We start from the raw sequence: 6,204 nt of genomic DNA on the forward strand, positions 1-6,204 counted from the left end.
AAATTTTGTTCTAATATGATAAAGATATATGATTTAAATATTTATTTATTTGTGAAAGGTACTTTTGCGTCTAATCGAGATATTAAAGTTGATTTTAAAAACTTAAATTTGGATTCAAAAGTTTTAGGCTTTGCAATTTTTAAAAATTAAACGCAAATTGAATTTCTGTGAGGTTAATTAATTATTAAGTAATGGCTTAATTGATAAATAAAGTGAGCCAAAATTAATGATAGTTATTATTAAACATGATACTCAAGTATATACATAAAAGAAGTATAAACGATTAAAGAAAGACATAATATACTTATTGTCTTATTCAAAACATTTTACTACATTTATTATTTAAAGAAAAATTTAAAAACATATACAAAAAATAAATAATGCCTACGCTGTATTTGCTCTTCTAAGGATCCCCATTGGAGCTACGTATTTTTCTTTCTCTTTCCAAGAATCACCCAAGAGAACGGGCATTTACCTATTTGAGCAATACAAATTAAAGGGATAATTATATCTTCTTCCCGTGAGGTTTAGTATAATTATATGTAAATTGTTCATACTTTAAAAAATTACATTTAACACTTTTGAGATTTGTTTCTGTATAATAAATAAATTTCTTCATTAGTCAAAAGTTTATTAAATTTGCAGATATTAATTAAAAACTTAATGCCAATTGATATTTACCTCGATTGATTTATATATTACTGATTTATTGCAGTTTAATTATTTTTTTTGGTTAAACTACTTTTATAATAGAATATACACCTACTCTCATGCATTAACGCGTGAAGACGTATGTGGGTAATTTAGTTACAAAGTTATTTATTTGACCTGTAATAATAAGTCAATTGGAGGTAAATATAGATTCATTTTTTCAATTCTTTTTTGTTAATATCTATAAATTCAATTAATTTCGACTAATGAATGGACTTATTTATTAGACGGAAGCAAACTTCATGAGTGCTAGATGTAATTTTTCAAATTATAGGGGGTTTATGTGTAATTACACTATACCTCAAGGCAGGAGAGTGTAATTATCCCTAAATTTAAAGTATCAACTGGATATATTAATTGTAAAGATTTGATATTAATTGTGTCATCTGGGTGTAAAGTGATATTAATGGCAAAATTGGAATACCTATATAACATTTAGGGTAATTAGAACGAGTTCTCTTAGGTTTAGCATAATCATAAAGATTCTCTCGTTGTATGGAAAATTATCAATATCTTCTTAAATTTAACGGTTATTTAACAATCATTCAAATCTATTAGTTTTCATTGGGTCTCCATCTTCTTTTTTGTAGTGAACTGATCAAGATGATCTTGTAGACTCTGAATTATAATTTTACTTATTTTTAATTGTTACTATTATTATTATTATTTTGGATTAAGTGGATAACTTTTTTAATAGTTTATTAAAATTATTCAATCAACATCGTCCATTCGTTTTATATAAAAAAAGAATAAACTACAGCTAGACAAAGTTGACAATTCTAGATCTTTATCCTATGATTATATAATTTCATCAATAATCAAGAGATATATATAATTTTTTAAATAATTAAAAATATTTATAATTATGTTAAATTTCAAAAGAACTCGTAATAATTTACGCTATATTTTATTCAAGAAATCTTCTTGATTGCCGTCATGATTACTGTTTCATTTCGAAAGTATGTTTTGTATAAATAAATAAGACAAATTATATTGACACCTTTAGAGATTAAGTTAAAAATACATATCCTCTATTTTTTTGTTATAAAATTACAGCTACACCCCTTGAGGTTATAGTTGTAATTACAACTCCAAACACTATTTAAAGGCAAAGTTTACACAAACACTCTTTAAAAGATATTGCACTAACACCACTTAGGAGGTGCAATTGTAATTATGCAAAATATAGGAGGTTTGTGTAATTTAGTCTAACCTCAAGAGATGTCAATGTAATTTACCCAAATAAATTTTAGGACAAAACTATGTTGACACCTCTTAAGGTTCACAAGCAGCTTTGCTTTACAAAATTATAAATATATTATTTAAGATCGTAGGTATAATTACGACTACACTCTCCCATTAAGAGGTAAAAATTTACATAAATACTCCTTGAAAAGCATCACACTAGCACTAGTTCGGGGTTTATTTGTAATTTTATAAAATATAATAAGTGTTTTTATATTTGGATTTAACTTTAGAGGATGTCGATGTAGTTTACCTGATAAATTGAAAACTTGGAAATTTTAAAAAATATATATAGAATAACATGAAAATAAAATTAAAATGATTAGATCGTTCACTTTGATTTAAATGGATATATTATAGTTTTTATTTTATTCTATCCCGATTAAAGCAATTTGGTTTTAGAGTATTATAATTACAATATTCAAAGTTATTGTATAATGCACTTACTATTGCTGTTAAATATAGAGATAATTACACCCTCCTCCCCGAAGAATTTATGTAATTATCTGTAAGTTCTATATGATTTGAAAAATTATATTTAATATTATTGATGTTTGTTTGTATCTAACAAATATATTCATTTGTTGGTTAAAATTTACGAAATTTGATGATATTAGCAAAAAAAAATAATGAAAATTCATATTTACCCCGATTGACTAAACAAACCTTTTGTGACTAAACAACTCCCTTTTGCTTGATTGATTTATAATGGTAGTTTGGTCAGAAGAAAATTATTTAATTTATAATAAGCCAGTAATAAGTGAATTGGGGTGAAAATATAATTTTAATCAAATTTTTTTGCTAATATTAATAAATTTGAAAAATTTTGACTAACGAAGGGATCTATTTGTAGATACTACACGTAATTTTGTAAATCATAAAAAATCTACATATAATTACACTATACCTCAAAAACAAAACAGTGTAATTATTCCTAAATAATATGATAATGATTACTTTTAATTATATTTTTATAGATATTTTGATTATATCAGTGTGCACACACTTCTTCTCCATATATTTATTGCTAAAAAAAAATATAATCATTTTATCCGATGTTAGACTTGTCCCTCCAACCCTAAATTCATAAGTTTGAACGCCATCAAAATATCAGTTATTATTTTATTTTAATAATAGTTATCTTTATGTTTCAATAATAATTATTAATTAAGTATTGATGATTAATATATTAATTATTAAATTAATATTATGATGTGATTGTAGTTAAGTATATAGTTAATAAAAATTATACTTTATGTTGGTTTTGATAGCGCTAAACCATGTTTTTGGCTTCGCCACTATATGCTACGACTATATTCCACTTCAAGAAATATATCATTTAATTATGATTAATTGATATAGTTAAAAATAAATAGCCGTAACAAATAGTCATTGACCAAGTCCACGCAACAGCTATTGGCCGTGGTTTTTGTGAGGATGACCAAAATATTTGTCATAACTGCAAGCCATGGTAAATATTTTTGTCATGGCTTTATCTGTGGCAACTAATTTTTTCACGGTCGGAAATCTATTTTTTTGATCAATTTTATATAATTATGGTTAATAATAATTATTTACTGTAAGTATTAACCATAGCTATTAATATTATAATTAATAATAATTTTTTAAATATTTTATCTAAACATTCAAAACACGACAAAAATTAATTCCCAACTGTGAGGGCGGTATTCGGTACTTACACAACCATCCGGAAAACGAGATCAGTACAGTCAATGTCACATCTTAATTTCTTATCAATGGCCACAATCATGATGCCTTGACTAGATCGAAGTAGATCGACACGTGGCTGAATTCAAGCCGTGGGTCCATGCACCCTCCGTGTAAGCATACGTTATATTTGAGCCAGTTCAAAATCATGAATTCGAGTTTTATCAAATATGCGGATATTTGTTTTATTTTATAGGTTTCGTTCGCTCAATACAATTAAAAAATTTTAATCAAAAAATTATGAATTCGAGTCATACGAATACGATGCATATCGATGTTTAGCCTAATAAACTATGATGGGAATATAACCCATTTATCAGAAAAAAGAACAAAAATGCATTTATTTAGGGTAAAGAACATAAAAAATAATCCAGAATCCGCGGATATACATGGCCCGATCTGCTCCGCCAACCCTTTGTTTAGACCCAGTAGACGTGGATACCATCATACTGCAAGAACTCTGACAGTGCGAACCTTAAGATAAAACCACGTGGCCATTTGGTAAGTACAATTTGGTCTATAAATACCATTTTTCCAAAATATTTATGGCATGATCCATTTATTGCTTTCTATTTTATTTATTACTTGATATTGTATATCTTTCATTTCGAACTTGAACGAAATTGAGTATCGAAAAATTTTAGTCGAGAACACATACGGCTAGCTTAACGTTCGTATTTCTTCTGAAAAATCATTTAAATATCTGGGAGAAATATTACAAGATTGAGACCTACTTTAAAGAAATTGCAAATCTGGATTCGAATCAAACTAAAATTGAGATCGTATAACCAAACTCGAATAAGCGTGATTCGAATCTCTCAGTTTGAAGGGCAAAAAGCAAAAAGCGTGCACAAAATTAATTGGGTGTTAGGTAAGGAAAGTTAGTAGAGATGAATGCGTAGCCCCGTGCTATTGGTCCCCCAACCCTACAAATCTTGATACATTGTACCTTGCACACTCTATCACTAGTTTGGAATACCTTCTATTTTTGTAATATGAATAAATTTAAAAAAAAATATATGTATAATATAGTTGTGATAAAAATTTAGATGTATTTAAAATAAAATAAAAAAAATTAAAATCGGACTGTTTATCGGTAAAGAAAACTTAATATATTTATTTTTTTATTAATAATTTGCTAAAGTCAATGAAAGAAGTTTATAACTTTTTATTTAAATGAGTGTAATTTAAGCAATTAAAAAGTATAAGTTAGTAAATCAAAAACTTAATTTTACGTTGTTTTCAGCGAATAAATTTATCTAAATTATTAAATCGAACTCCTAATGAGTACACACGGATTTTTTGGGGCGGTCATGGTTGGTTCTTGATCAATTTAATGAAGTAGGATGAGTTGTTACGTTCGAGTCCATGACTCTACCCATGTGTTTATTATCATTTTGTTCAATTTATATGCGTAATCGACTGCTCTAGCGAGAGTATAATAGCATAAGCATCATTTCAGTTCAAGACGTTTATGAAAAAATTCCTCGATTTTATAATGTTCATACTAACATTTGACACCAGATCTTTATATTCTAAACTCCCTTCTTATTAACATACGGTTATTGGTGAGAATCTGTAATTTCTGCATTATATTATAAAAAAAAAAAAGTTGCTTCTCATTCACAGTTGACGGTTTTTGACACTATAATTAAATTTAAAAAAATACCAATTATACCCTTAAAAACCAATTATCAGTATAACTACTTATTTATTTTAAATAGTACATATCAACTTTTAGTCATCAATATATTACTGTATTTATTGTCCGCTTTCACTCATGTTATAATATCTCCAGCGGCCAAACCCAAGTTCTATATACGGACTAGAAAAGTTGTTATTGCACCACTTCAATTTACAATTTTCAATGTGATGGGCATCTTTTTATATTGGGTTAAAAGGAGTTGTCACTTTTTAAAGATCCATCCCACATTAATTTTCATATAAAATATGAAAATTTTAAAAGAAAAAACTCTTAATCTATTAAATTTTTAATTTAAAATGTCCAATTTACCCTTATAAAAATTGCTTTGAGGGGAAAAAAATTAAATTTCTGAAATACCAAAATTACCCTTTGGCGAAGCGTTATTTAATTATAGTCTCGCTTGTTCATCAGATTCTTTTTTATTTTTTTAATTCTAATGTACTTGGAGCTCATGTTATTTTAGTTTAACTTTTTTGTCAAATCAAGTTAAAAATAAATTTATACATGTATGTGCTTACCGTATATAAGTATATATTAATTGTATTTTTTTATTAGTTCATCAGCCCTTTTGATTTTATTAAATGTATATTATTTTTAAGTAAATATATAAATATATATGCATGCATGTATAAATTTATTTTTAATTTGGTTTGACAAACAAGTGAAACTAAAACAAAATGAGCTCCAAGTAACTTAAGATTACAAAAATAAAAAGAGTTTGATGAATAAATGAAATTAGAATCAGAAAAAGTTTCGACAAAGGGTGATTCTGGCATTTTAGAAATTCCTTTATTTTTCTTTGAGAAAGTAATTGA

The sequence above is a fragment of the Sesamum indicum genome, linkage group LG3, assembly GCF_000512975.1.
Source record: "Sesamum indicum cultivar Zhongzhi No. 13 linkage group LG3, S_indicum_v1.0, whole genome shotgun sequence".
NCBI lineage: Eukaryota > Viridiplantae > Streptophyta > Magnoliopsida > Lamiales > Pedaliaceae > Sesamum > Sesamum indicum.